Here is a 15,722-nt window from a genome sequence, read left to right on the forward strand (position 1 = left end):
TGTAAAAAAAGCTGCTGTTTCGTAAATGATTCCTATTTGACTACGATACAATGTTGCCTTTTTACTTAAAAATATTCTTACTTTCTGTTTTCAGAAAAGAGAATTTAGGGTAGGTAATTGGCCTATAATGATTCTAAGGGTTGATATAATTTTATCTACTGTTTTAAATTGCTTTGTGATTAAAAGTGATGTAGAGAATTAAATAATTGTAGTAGTCATAGAGGTAGTGTAAGTCTGCTTCATAGTAAGCAGTATCAGTGTCATAGGAAATGTGGAACATGAGTGAGCAAGAAGGGTGAGATATTACTAGTACAGGATTGTGAAAGTGATCTTGAACATTTTCTTTATGAAAGTTGCGGAAATACAAAATGACGGGATTTGCTTAGAAGAATTCCAAGAGTTATAAATGGCTCTTACACGATTTGGCCTTGTGGAAAAGTGCGGTAGAGAGCGAGAAGTCATTTATTGTATGTAACATATTTGTCAAAACGATGGAGCTTTTCTTTCAGAAAGTGGCGGGCTGAAAATAATAGCAGCACAACAGAGTGTAAGCTGTTCATAGGATATCCTTCGACGTCATGGAAAGTAAGTTACTTTTCAGGAGTTCTGATTTCTGATTGGTTATGTTATATGGGTTTTTTAAACACAATCATTTTGATTGTGTTTTTTTTTCCCCGCTGTTATATGATGAATACCTTCAAGTCACTATTTTTAGTGAAATTTGATAAATTCTGAGAACAGCAAAAATAAACCATTTAACATGTATAATTAATTCTGTACTTTTTGTATTTATGATATACATTTAGAACTGTGTAGTAGGCATGGAGAAGCTGAGGCTTCTATAAGTGTCAAAGTTGTTGCATACAGTGCTCACATTCTACATAGTCTTTCATATGATAGACTACATCTGCACAATGAGATACGTAAGCAAAGGAAACACAGGTGATGTGATTGTGGAATGAGAAAAAAAATTGCACGTTTTTCAATTAAATTACCTGTGTTTCCTAACATTACACATCACATTGTGTAGATGAGGTTTAGGCCTGTTCCAGGAGACAGAGGAGGTCTCACATTTGTTCAAGAGTGCAGTGGACATGACTCACTTCATTGGTAGGCCTGCACATGTATTATCTCCTCTATACTCTTCAACAAGCCTAAATTTCATCTGCAACCCTGAGTAGGACTTACCTAAAACAAATCTCTGGATAGGCCACACCTTATCAGCATCTAGAAACAATCATTTAAAATGTTAAGTGCAGTTTATGATGGCCATACGCCTCTTTTGCGCCGCTGTTCCGTCACTTTTGTGACACAGCAGCAGTGTAAAAGATGCACCATGTTGCAAGATAGGCCTCAGTTCATCTCCAGCAAGATACCGTCAGTTTAAAATGTATATAATTAGGACTGTGTAGGGGGCATGCAGAAGCTGAGGCTTCAGTAAGTGTCAAAGTTGTTGCATGCAGTGCTGCACTTCTGGGTACTCTTTCATATGCTGGACTACATCTGCACAATGAGATACCTAAGCAAAGGAAACACAATTGATGTGATTGTGAAATGAGCAAAAGAAATTGCATGTTTTTCAATTACATCACCTGTGTTTCCTAACATTACACATCACATTGTGCAGATCAAGTTTAGGCCTGTCCAAGGAAACAGAGGAGGTCTGGCCTTTGTTCAAGAGTGAAGTGGACATGAATCACTTCATTGGTAGGCATGGACATGTATTATCTTCTCTGTACTCTTCAACAAGCCTAAATTTCATCTGCAACCCTGAGTAGGCCTCACCTCAAACAAACCTCTGGATAGGACACACCTTATTGGCATCCTGAAACAATCATTTAAAATGTTAGGGACAGTTTTATGATGGCTGTGCACCTCTTTTGCGCTGCCGTTGCATCACTTTTGTGAGACAGCAGCAGTGCAAAAGATGCACCATGTTGCAAGATAGGCCTCACTTCATCTGCATCAAGATACTGTTAGTTTAAAATGTATATTTTTAGGACTGTGTAGGGGCATGGAGAAGCAGAGGCTTCTGTAAGTGTCAAAGTTGTTGAAAAACTGTTTGTCCTTCAATCTTTTCCCTTGTCTTTTCTAATTTTTAAATACATGTTTTAATATTTTTCAAATGTTTGTTCTCTCTTTCACAGATTGAAAGTATAAAAATAACAAGTGACTAAGTTAACGACAATTATAAGGTAAATGTTTTGTACTCTTTTCGTTACATTTTTATCACATTTAACTTCTATTAGTTTCACTACTTCGTTTCTTTAACCCTCACTTTCCTGCCTTTGCTACTTCCCTCATTCCTTTCTCTATTACTTACTTACTCTACTCCTTCCACTATTTTTCTCAGTCCCTCTCTTCTCATACTTCCTCACTCTTGTTCACTCACTCCGTCTCTATTACTCTCACTGTCTCTGACTGATCACTCTTTCACTACTTGTTCATTATGCTTTCTCTCTGTAGTTCAAGCACACTAAGGGGCATATTATCAACACAGGCAAAAAAAATATCGCTGCTTTTATCAGCAGAAAACTGCTGCAAAAGTAGCTTTAGCGGCAGTTTTCTTCCGCAAAAGCGGCTTTAGCAGCAGTTTTCTGCCGATAAAAGCAGTCATTATCGGCAGAAAAATGCCGCAAAAGCGTCTTTAGCGTCAGATTTCTGCCGATAATAGCAGCAAAACTTTTATCGCCTATGTTGATAATATGCCCCTATGTTAATTATATTTCTTTGCTGTTTCAATCATTCCTTTTCTGTTACTTCTTCTTTTCTGCATTCTGTTTTTTCTCTCTGTTATTCCACATGTTTTAATCTTAATTTAATCATTCAGTCACATTCTCTACTCTCCTTTTTTTCTTTCACTTCCTTATCTATTTTGTTTTTCTCAATTATACTCTCTTCCATTTTTTCTTCGGTAAATAGATCTATTAAACAGTATCTTTGGTTTAGTCCCTATAGCTGTCTTTCTTTTAACATTACTCTCTGTTTCCTTCCCTTATACTTACTCTTCTTTTTAAAAAAAAAAAAAGTTTTGGGTTCGCTCCCGGTTCGCGTACCGGGGAGCGAACCGGGAAGCGAACCAAAAGAAATAGATGTTGGCAGATTGCTAAATATTCTACCAATTTTTTTATAAAGGGGAGGTAGTTCTGATAAGAACTTTTTTTTATTGTTTTTGTTGTTTTATATTTTTTTTATTTTTTTTCTGAACATTTTTTTACTTTTTTTGTATTTTTTGAACGGTTTTATATATTTTTGGGGTTTTTTTGGGGGGGAAACGAAAACGATTCATTATAAAGGGCTCAACAGGAGCAACAAAAAAAAAAGAATTTATTCTCTGGGGCGTTTCGGACAATCATGATTGTCGATAGCTCTGTTGATCAGAGTGATGCTACTTTCTCTGTAGCAAATTAATTGGTTACAACGCATGCACACTTGTTTCACTTCCCCGAACCTCATCTGTATATTTGGGACCATCTCCCTCGCCTCTGGTCCCGTCACTTCCTGTACAACTGATCTTCTGGCCATAGAAGGGGGATTATCTTGCTGGTCACGTAACTGTGCAGCACTGTAGTTGATAGGATGCCATCTATCCATATGGCGATGCATAGTATAATTCCCGTAACTGTACTTCTTATCTGTCCCTCTGGACAAATCCTTCTTACAGATCAGGCAAGTTACGTACCGTGCATTGACTTTTTTTTGGCCCCGAGGATATTTAAAAAATTGCCAAATAAAGTTTTCTTTCAGATGAGACCTCCTGAGCTTCTCAGGCAAAAAATGCCTCTCTTCCTGCTGTTCCTCTTCTTCCTCTTCTTCCTCCTCTTGCTGCATGATAACTTCAGCAGGTGGTCCTCTCTTCCTTGAAGGTGGTGGAGGTGGTGGGGGTGCACCAGCTGAAGCTACTAATGAAGCCATTGCTCAGTGATCACAAAGGGTCTTCCTCTCACAAAGATGAAAGTCAGCGTGAGGAAAGAAGGAGGGGTTTTCATCATTTGGGAAAAACAATACTTCTAAACCAATGAAAAGTGTTACTTTTAGGTCACATGACCTAGTCTTACATCATTAGGAAACCAAAAGTGAAATGAACCAATGAAAAGTGTTATTAACAAGTCACATGACCTGTTGTGTTTACGTTACGCGCTTTGCGCCGCGTCCCGGATCGCTTCCGGGAAGCTGCGCTTCGCGCCTCGCTTCGCGTACCGGTTCGCTTCCGGGTACGCTAACGTGGCGCGTCATATGACGTATCACGCGACAACGCGATACGTCACACTGACGCAACGCGTCACGATGTTGTTTTCTAACGCGGCAGTTGCGGAAACGGAACGTTTACTGGTTCGCGGACCGGGTCGCGGCACCAAATTAAGCTAACGGGAAGCTAACCGGTTCGCGGACCGGGAGCGAAACAAAAAAAATAATAAAAAATAAATAAATTGTATTAAAAACATGTACAATATATTTTTCGATTTAAAGAAGAATACATTTTAAAGGTTTTGATATTTGCTATTAAAAAACCATTGAAATTCACTGAAAAAACCATAGGTTATAGACCATATATAGTTAGGAATTAGCATTTACAAAACCTTATTTTACTCACACAAAACCATTGAAATTCCATATATAGTTAGTTGTACTAACTATATATCGCGCACCCGCAATCCACTGCTGATCATGTCACATATTACATCATTCATGACATGGTCAGTGACATCACTGATGACATCACTGATGACATCTCAAATGACATCACTGATGACATCACTGATGACATCTCAAATGACATCACTGATGACATCTCAAATGACATAATTGATGATATCACTGATGACATCACTGATGACATCATTGATGACATCTCAAATGACATCACCGATGACATCACTGATGACATCACTGATCACATCTCAAAAGACATCACTGATGACATCACTGATGACATTATTCATGTGATAATACGATGAATCTCTTCAGACTCTAATAAAAACTTAGATACACTCAGTGTAAACAGACACTCACAGACTGTCACTCATCCATGGAGTTACTCACACACCTAGTCAGTCATGCAAAGAATCAATCTCACATCCATTTCCTCAACTATACAGTTATACACACCTTACTTATTCAAACATATACTAACACATATTTACTCTCTTATACAATCCCTGATACAAGTTCACAATGATCCATACAGCCACTCACGCATTCACTGGCTCTTATGCATAGTTATTTATATGTGTCAACTCTCACATGTACTGTGTTTTACATATGTACTTACTTTGACATGTAGCAGTTAGATATCCATTCACTCACCAATACACTCATGCACACAGTCAACCGTCCATACAGCTGTTTCCACATGCACTTTTGAACCCATATATCTAGTGAATCAACTGCTCACACATCTATGCACAGAGTTATAGTCCTCCCAGCCACCCACACACACGCTCAGTCTCCCATACAAATACTTAGGCAATCAACCAATAACCCATATAGTTACTCATATAGCTACTGATCAACACATGCAGCAGTTTACAGAACAACAGACATAATGATGCACAAATTAAGACAGTTTAGTCACTAACCCATGCACTCAGTGAGACACATTTAATCAGTCACTCATACAGTCAGTCATGCACCTACTAAATCCTTCATCCAGACACTTATACATCCACTCATTCTTCAATATGTAATACATATTTTAACTTTACAGAAACATACAGTCACTGGATGTTGTCATCAGTGATGTCATCAGTGATGTCATTTGAGATGTCATCAGTGATGTCATCAGTGATGTCACTGACCATGTCATGAATGATGTAATATGTGACATGATCAGCAGTGGATTGCGGGTGCGCGATATATAGTTAGTACAACTAACTATATATGGAATTTCAATGGTTTTGTGTGAGTAAAATAAGGTTTTGTAAATGCTAATTCCTAACTATATATGGTCTATAACCTATGTTTTTTTCTGTGAATATATATATATATATATATATATATATATATATTACCTACTGGCGGTCGCCAGTAGGTATATATAGTTAGGATTTTTTCTCTATGGGTTTTTTGAAAATTCTATGTCTAATAACTTTGGCGTTTGTGGACGGAATTGGCTGAAATTTTCAGGAAAATGGCACATTTTGTTTCTGAGCAGCCCCTGAAAATTGGGGGGGGGGGTTCGTCCAGGGGGGGTCGAGAAAAAAGGGGGGTCCCAAAACATGTTTTTAACATTGAGTTTTCCATAGGGCGGTTGGCCTCACTTTTAGCCCGAACGGCTGAATGGATTTGCACGAAACTTGGCAAAATTGTAGGGACTGGTAGCCCGATGTGCCTTTTGTAGGTCTCAATATATGTGCTACAGTGGATTTTGAGAAATTAACGTTTAAAAAAAGATATATATCTGTAACAGCGGACCGGGCAGCGCTCCAGGACGCGTACTTTTCGCGCAACGGAGCTTTGTGAAGCGAAGCTGATTGGTTCTCCGGCGTCTGTCAACATTCCAAACAGTCCGTAGCGGCCGCCATCTTGTCTCTCGGTAGGATCGAGAGACAAGAGGAGGCCAAAGCGAAGGGGCAAATGACCATAAGGGGGAATAGTAGATCCTCGCTGACCCCCTAGGTTTGATGTGGAGGTTTTAAAAGGGCCCCGCGGGGCAAAAAAAAAAAATAATAATAATAATCGAACGGCTGAATGGATTTGCACGAAACTTGGCAAAATTGTAGGGACTGGTAGCCCGATGTGCCTTTGCTAGGTCTCAATATATGTGCTTCAGTGGATTTTGAGAAATTAACGTTCAAAAAAAGATATATATCTGTAACAGCGCACCGCTTCGCGTACTTTTCGCGTTACGGAGCTTTGCGAAGCGAAGCTGATTGGCTCTCCGGTGTCTGTAAACATTCCAAACAGTACGTAGCGGCCGCCATCTTGTCTCTCGGTAGGATCGAGAGACAAGAGGAGGCCAAAGCGAAGGGGCAAATGACCATAAGGGGGCATAGTAGATCCTCGCTGACCCCCTAGGTTTGATGTGGAGGTTTTAAAAGGGCCCCGCGGGGCAAAAAATAATAATAATAATAATAATAATCGAACGGCTGAATGGATTTGCACGAAACTTGGTAAAATATTAGGGACTGGTAGCCCGATGTGCCTTTGCTAGGTCTCAATATATGTGCTTCAGTGCATTTTGAGAAATTAACGTTCAAAAACAAGATATATATCTGTAACAGCGCTCCGCTTCGCGGAGATAAAATTATATCTGTATTACCTAGCTGTTGCTAACACCAGTTAGCGACGGCTAGTAGGAGATAGCGACCATCTTGGGCCCCACTTTGCATGTGAGTGATATTTATCACTAATGACATGCAAAGTGGGCATGCCAAGATGTTAGCGACTGGAAACAGTCGCTAACATCGCTATCGCCTATTATCAACTTTTGGAAATATTCGAGATAAGCGCGAATATCTCCAAAAAGTAACAGCTGCCCTGAGCAGTTCTTAGCCATGTTATCCAATGGGAGGTGGATAACATGGCTAAGAGCATTAGCTCGGTAATGCATGAATATCGCTGAGTTTTCAGCGATATTAATGCATTGCGGTCGTTTTTTATCGTATTTGCGATAAACCTTGATAATAGCAAGGTTTATCTGCGATAATTTCTGACGGTAAAAAAATCTTTGCAATGCATCGTTAGGGATAAATATCGCTTAACTTTGGTAATATGCCCCAACGTCTGTTAACGTTCGATTCGAAGGAAATCAGGAAGTGTTGAAAAACATTGTCTGCGCCATCTTGTCTTTTTTCAAATGCCACACTTTTGTCGTGCACGGCAGCCATTTTAGATGCCTTGACCAGACCCACTCTGTGCACGCTGTCGATCCTTAGCATGGCTCCCCACCCTCGCAAGCATCTCACCCAGGCAGTGGTCACCCCCGCTCTCTGTCTTATGCATGGGTAATACACCTCCCCCCATCTGCGCTGCTCTTCCCTGAGAATCACACCCTGTGCCCGCCCGACACCTCCCTTTCGCCCTATTCACTACCGCACCCTCTGACACTCCTTTTCCTCTGTGTCCGATTGTCCAGGCCGGTCCTAGGCTATCAGCTAGCCCTGCAGATGTAGTTTATGGCCACAGCTGTAAAGAATCACCCCTCTTCAAAGGAGTTATAGTAGATCAAGGCCCACACTCGATGAGATCCGTCACAGCAGAAGCGTTGCTATTATCTGAAAACCATCCTGTATTGTGATTGGGGAGGGGACCGAGCGTGAAGCGGAAGATTCTAGGGATGACTCTTTGTACATCAAAGTTTTTACAATTATGTGTCACATTAAAAATATATAGCACTCCGACAAAGTAGTAAGATTATAAAACTTTAATAATTTATAAATATATACAAGAAAACAAAAATAGTAATAACATATAAACATTTTTAGGGAAAAACAACGAAGTAGCGGTCGGCTGTGCGAATAGTCCCAACGCAGCACAACGTCCAGATTTCCGGCGTGGGGCGTCGCGGGGGGTGGGTCATCAGTAGCAAACTGTTGTGCGAATAGTTCCAAGGCAGCAGAACGCGCCGAAATCTAGATGACACGAAAGTGATGTCTAGTAAGTTGCCACCCAGCAAATAACGGCGTGGGGCGTCGCGGGGGGTGGGTCATCAGTAGCAAACTGTTGTGCGAATAGTTCCAAGGCAGCAGAACGATGGCACCAAGGTGATGTCCAGTAAGTTGCCGCACTGGTTTTGGTATCCTACAATGCTGCTCCGAATAACGGCGTGGGGCGCCCCGGGGGAGGCGGCGTGAACGGGCCTCTGCAGGTGGAGTGTCATCTGTTGTAGTGGGGCGCCCCTTTACCGTTTCAGTTGCCATTCCGTCCGTTTTTGGTTCACTGTGTCAAAAGCCGCAATTCAGCTAAGTTGCGCCCACTCTTGCGGTGCAGCGATAGGCGGCTGTCACAGGACTCTCAAAATGGCGGCAGGCTCTTTCCTTTTTGGGCCTGGTCCACTGAAATGGCCCTGGGACACCTTGGAAATCGGACGCTTGTCTGCTAGGTCTTGGACCCCATTCTCGAAAGCATCTCCTCCGCCTTGAGAATTCATCAAAAGTTTTGGGGGCCCCGACTCCTGCAGGCTTCTGGTGGGGAGCGGCTGCCATGATTGCTCGCGGAATGACCACGACGGAGCTACGAGATGGTGGTGCTCTCATGCTGACGCCAGTTTAGTCTGAAACATCCAGAAACAAGGTGGGGCTTTCATCGTTTGGGAAAAAAAAAAAGTTTTCATCCAATGAAAAGTGTTGTTTTTAGGTCATATGATCAAGCCTTCCATCATTAGGAAACCAAAAGTAAAATGAACCAATGAAAAGTTTTATAAACAAGTCACATGACCTGTTATGCGGCATAGGGTATAAAATGCGGAGAAAATACGTTGGCACGTGAGGCGGCGTCAGTAGCGGACCGATGTGCGAATAGGCCGAAGGCAATACAACGCGCCAAGATCCGGATGGCACCGAGGTGGTGTCCAGCAAGTTGCAGCACTGGTGTGGCCATCCTACAATGCTGAAAGTCGGCGTGGGGCGCTCTGTTGGCCTGTGAGTTTGCGTCAGTAGCGGACCGATGTGCGAATAGGCCGAAGGCAGCACAACGCGCCAAGATCCGGATGGCACCGAGGTGGTGTCTAGTAAGTTGCCGCACTGGTGTGGCCATCCAACAATGCTGAAAGTCGGCGTGGGGCGCCCCGTTGGCCTGTGAGATGGCGTCAGTAGCGGACCGATGTGCGAATAGGCCGAAGGCAGCACAACGCGCCAAGATCCGGATGGCACCGAGGTGGTGTCTAGTAAGTTGTCGCACTTCTGTGGCCATCCTACAATGTTGAAAGTCGGCGTGGGGCGCCCCGTTGGCCTGTGAGATGGCGTCAGTAGCGGACCGATGTGCGAATGGGGCCAAAGGCAGCGCAACAATATTTTCTGACTGACACCACAAGGCGCTGAGATGCCAAGATCCGGATGGCACCGAGGTGATGTCTAAGTTGCGGACTGATGTGCGAATGGGGCCAAAGGCAGCGTAACAATATTTTTTGTATGGAAGATACCACTAGGCGTTGAGATGCCAAGATTCGGATGGCACCGAGGTGATGTCTAGCAAGTTGCTGTACTGGTGTGGTCATCCTACAATGCTGAAACTCGGCGTGGGTCGCCCCATTAGCCTGTGAGATGGCGTCAGTAGCGGACCGATGTGCGAATAGGCCGAAGGCAGCACAACGCGCCAAGATCCGGATGTCACCGTGGTGGTTTCATAGTTGAGAGGCACTTCATCTGCAGTGGGGCGCCGAGATCCGGATGGCACCGAGGTGATGTCTAGCAAGTTGCTGTACTGGTGTGGTCATTCTACAATGCTGAAAGTCGGCGTGGGGCGCCCCATTAGCCTGTGAGATGGCGTCAGTAGCGGACTGATGTGCGAATGGGGCCAAAGGCAGCGCAACAATATTTTCTGAAGAGAAGACACCAAAAGGTGCTGACATTCCTAGATCCGGATGGCACCGAGGTGGTGTCTAGCAAGCTATGCAGTTGAGTTGTGTGCGCACTTGCGGCGAATAGGTCGAAGGCAGCATAACAATGTTTTTTGAATAGAAGACACCACAAGGCGTTGAGATTCGGTTACCACCGAGGTGATGTCTAGCAAGTTGCCGCACTGGTGTGGCCATCCTACAATACTGCTCCGAATAACGGCGTGGGGTGCCCGAAGGGGGGGGGAGCCGGCGTGAATGGGCCTTCCTAGGTGGAGGCTCGTCTGCTGTAGTGGGGCGCCCCTTTACCGTTTCAGTTGCCATTCAGCTGAGTTTCGGCTGCTCTTGATGCTACAGCGACAGGCGGCTGCAAGAGGACTCTCAAAATGGCGGCCTGTTCTTTGGATTTGGGCCTGGTCCACTAAAATGGCCCTGGGACACCTTAGAACTCGGACGCTCAATTTTTTTTTCCTTTCCTGTACATGCAAAAAAAGGTAAATGCCCGGTACGTTACACGCTTCATCTGCCACGATGAACTCTCCAGAGGAACCGAAAAAAAATATAGTTGTGGTAACTATACCATGCATCGTCATATGGAGAGGTGGCACCAATTAATTATAGTGCTGCATAAAAGAGAGATTTGGAGGAGAACCCCTGACCTGCTAGTACATTCATCAAAGAAGTGGCACTGAGAGCTTCAGAGGCAAGGGAAACGGTCCCAAATATTTAGAAGAACTTTGGAAAGATTAAAATGACATGTTTAGATTGTGGCAAATTAATTTCATGTGGACAGATGAGTGTTACTCTAATAAATACAGCATATGAACATCATCATAGTCGATGGTTGGTAGAGACATTTTGACTATATCCTGGACCTGCCCGTCCTCGCCCAAAATGGCGCCGGAATAAATGGGACTCGTAACTCCTTGTTGTGTACTGGTTGCAGAACCTTGAAATCACGAGATACGTATGCAGTTTTGAAGCACATGGCGGGCGGGGACGAGAATTGATTGACTATTTCGACATCCCTATTGATATTAAGTTCTGATGTGTTATTGATTACTGTACTGTTGAAAGTTCGAATTAACGTCACCCATGGTACTTGCCCGCAAATGTATATCTAGATAATTTTATTGTAACTGGCCCTGTCGTATTTTAATTATAAAATGTACGTCCACCGATTCCGTAACTGTTAGACACCTTAGTTCTTGCAACCTAATGGCCCGCCCGTTACGTTCCTCTACAGTGTAAATGTCTATTCATCATATACGATTACAGTTTGCTCTGTGGCAGGCCCACGTGGTTATAGGCTCGTATTTGTATAATGAAATTTTCACAATAAAGGTTTTTAAAAGAAAACATGGTATTAGTATATACATTGGTAAAGTTTTTAATAATAGTGACTGTTTTAGAATCATTAAAAGGCAAGTGAAATAAAGCAGACCAATTACATGAAGGGTAAAAGGTATAATACGAAGGAACGCAGTAAAGATAAATGGTCAAGGGCTGTTGTGTTTTCTATTCCTGCAACATAAAGTGATCGATAAGAATCTCATATTCAGGCGTATCGGCGACTAAGACAGCAGGTCGACCCTCTTTTGCTCAACGGCTCCGTCATGGGATGAAGAAACGCTCTTTTTCTCGAAAAAAGAATATATTTTACTTGCAGGACAGTTGTGAAATTTCCGGGAAAGTACATTAGCCTGGAACATTATAACATATATTTAAGAAAAAATAATGTTCGGAAGTAATGAAAAGCGTAATTTTTAGGTCATATGACCAAGCCTTTCATCATTACAATAAGAAAAGTAAAATGAACCAATGAAAAGTTTTATTAACAAGTCACATGACTTGTTATGCTTACGTTACGCGCTGCGCGCCCCGGATGACTTCCGGATGCGCTAACGCGGCGCGTCATATGACGCATTACGCGACAACGCAGGTACAGAATATAGTCAAAATGTCTCCACCAACCAGCGGTCGGAACACAACCCCTTTCAGCAGGCTAAATAGTTCTGTTAAATGACAACAGAAGGGACAGGCAACAAGAACCATCAGTCAAAGAGGGGAGGGCTAGTTCTTCTCTACCGGGTTACATTGGGGCGCTACCGGAACTGATCGAATTGGTAGTCTACAGTGTTTCTGGATGTTTCAGACTGAAGCTGGGGTTAGCATGAGAGCAGCACCATTTCGTAGCTCCGTCGTGGTCATTCCGCAACCAATCATGGCAGCCGTTCTTTATCGTTATTTTGGGCGGGGTGGGTGGCGGAGCCGAGCTGTTTTGCAGCCATCATTGTGTGGAGTTCAGTTCATCTCACTAGTTTTGTATTTGTCATGAGGGGTTGTTCCTAATGTTTCTATTTTAGCGAGGTCAAAAAGAGATCCCATTAGTGGCCTACTGATTTTGCTCGATTCCTTTTCTTTTTTTTTACACGATTTTTCGTTATCTGCAAAGACTAAACAGAGTATTGCGACTCTGTGTTTGTTTGTAAATAGAGAATGAACCAAAGAGAACTAATTCTAAAACAGTAAATACTTGGATAACAATCAATGAAATGGAGAGAGAAGCAGGCACGACGGATTACAACGGGGGCAAAGGCCTGCGTTAACTACCTTTCACTATCTGCAAAGAGAGAGTACTCCTAATAGAAATGAGGGGGGGGGGCACCATTCAAAGCAGATCAGTGTGCATAAACACGAAAATGTTTTCACTTACCACGTACTTGACATTCGACAGCTTATGATATTTGCTATTAAAAAACCATTGAAATTCACTGAAAAAACCATAGGTTATAGACCATATATAGTTAGGAATTAGCATTTACAAAACCTTGAAAATTCACTGAAAAAACCATAGGTTATAGACCATATATAGTTAGGAATTAGCATTTAAAAAACCTTATTTTACTCACACAAAACCATTGAAATTCCATATATAGTTAGTTGCACTAACTATATATCGCGCACCCGCAATCCACTGCTGATCATGTCACATATTACATCATTCATGACATGGTCAGTGACATCACTGATGACATCACTGATGACATCTCAAATGACATCACTGATGACATCACTGATGACATCTCATTTGACATCATTCTTGTGCTAATACGATAAACCTCTTCAGACTCTAATATAACCTTAGATACACTCAGTGTATACAGACACTCACACACTGCCACTCATCCATGGAGTTACTCACACACCCCGTCAGTCATGCAAAGAAACAATCTCACCTCCATTTCTTCAACTATACAGTTAAACACACCTTACTTATTGAAACATATACTAACACATATTTACTCTCTTATACAATCCCTGATACAAGTTCACAATGATCGATACAACCACTCACTCATTCAGTGGCTCTCATGCACAGTTATTTATATATGCCAACTCTCACATGTACTGTGTTTTACATATGTACTTACTATGACATGTAGCATTGAGATATCCATTCACTCATCAATACACTCATGCACACAGTCAACTGCCCATGTAGCTGTTTCCACATGCACTCTTGAACTCATACACCTAGTGAATAAACTGCTCACACATCTATGCATAGAGTCACACACCTTCCAGCCACCCCCACACAAACTCAATCTCCCATAGAAATACTTGGGCAACCAATTAATAACACATATAGCCTCTTGTATAGCTAATGATCAACACATGCAGCAGTTTACAGAACAACAGACATAATGATGCACAAATTAAGACAGTTTAGTCACTAACCCATGCATTCAGTGAGACACATTTAATCACTCACTCATACAGTCAGTCACGCACCTACTAAATCCTTCATCCAGACACTTATACATCCACTCATTCTTCAATATGTAAGACATATTTTAACTTTACAGAAACATACAGTCACTGGATGTTGTCATCAGTGATGTCATCAGTGATGTCATTTGAGATGTCATCAGTGATGTCATCAGTGATGTCACTGACCATGTCATGAATGATGTAATATGTGACATGATCAGCAGTGGATTGCGGGTGCGCCATATATAGTTAGTGCAACTAACTATATATGGAATTTCAATGGTTTTGTGTGAGTAAAATAAGGTTTTTTAAATGCTAATTCCTAACTATATATGGTCTATAACCTATGGTTTTTTCAGTGAATTTTCAAGGTTTTGTAAATGCTAATTCCTAACTATATATGGTCTATAACCTATGGTTTTTTCAGTGAATATATATATATATATATATATATATATATATATATATATATATATATATATATATATATATAACAGCACTCCGGCAGTTACTAGGACACAGCTTTATTACAGCAAACAAACGTTTCGGCGATAGCCTTCCTCGGTGTTTCTTACCGGTACCATGCAGTTTGGAAATTTAAATGCAAGTTCGCCAGAAGTGGTAAACAACAACAAGGGACTTTCCCTTCCTTGCACCACAATGGGCGCCATCTTGGAATGGGTTATATGTTTCTGAGAATCGGAGTATTCTCAAGACAGGAGGGTCTCAAAAGCAATAGAGCCGCGGATCGGCTTGTGTCCCTTACAATGTAAATACCCGCTGGCAAACAAAAGTCAGGCATATAAAAACTACAAAATGGTGTTCAGCATATTTCATAACATGATTATCGAAATTCATTTCTCTTTTTCTTAAATTATTAAGTGTACTTATAATTACAAATTACGAAATATCCACCATGCAGCGAAGGCTGTCCTACCACCGAAACAATAAAGAGAGAAACACAAATACTAAGAGGCAAAGAAAAAATCTCTGAAAAACACAATAATTTTCATGATCAAATTCTCAACAGAGACACTGGAGAAAAAAAAAAAAAAATATGATGTTAGTTGCAAGCACAGTTGATACCTCAGTTCAACAGGTAGACAACTTGAGTACTAAGTACAGGAAGACCCATTCATTCAACACATATATATATATATATATATATATATATATATATATTCACAGAAAAAACCATAGGTTATAGACCATATATAGTTAGGAATTAGCATTTACAAAACCTTGAAAATTCACTGAAAAAACCATAGGTTATAGACCATATATAGTTAGGAATTAGCATTTAGAAAACCTTATTTTACTCACACAAAACCATTGAAATTCCATATATAGTTAGTTGCACTAACTATATATCGCGCACCCGCAATCCACTGCTGATGATGTCACATATTACATCATTCATGACATGGTCAGTGACATCACTGATGACATCACT

Source organism: Lissotriton helveticus, chromosome 10 (genome assembly GCF_964261635.1).
Source record: "Lissotriton helveticus chromosome 10, aLisHel1.1, whole genome shotgun sequence".
Classification (NCBI taxonomy): domain Eukaryota; kingdom Metazoa; phylum Chordata; class Amphibia; order Caudata; family Salamandridae; genus Lissotriton; species Lissotriton helveticus.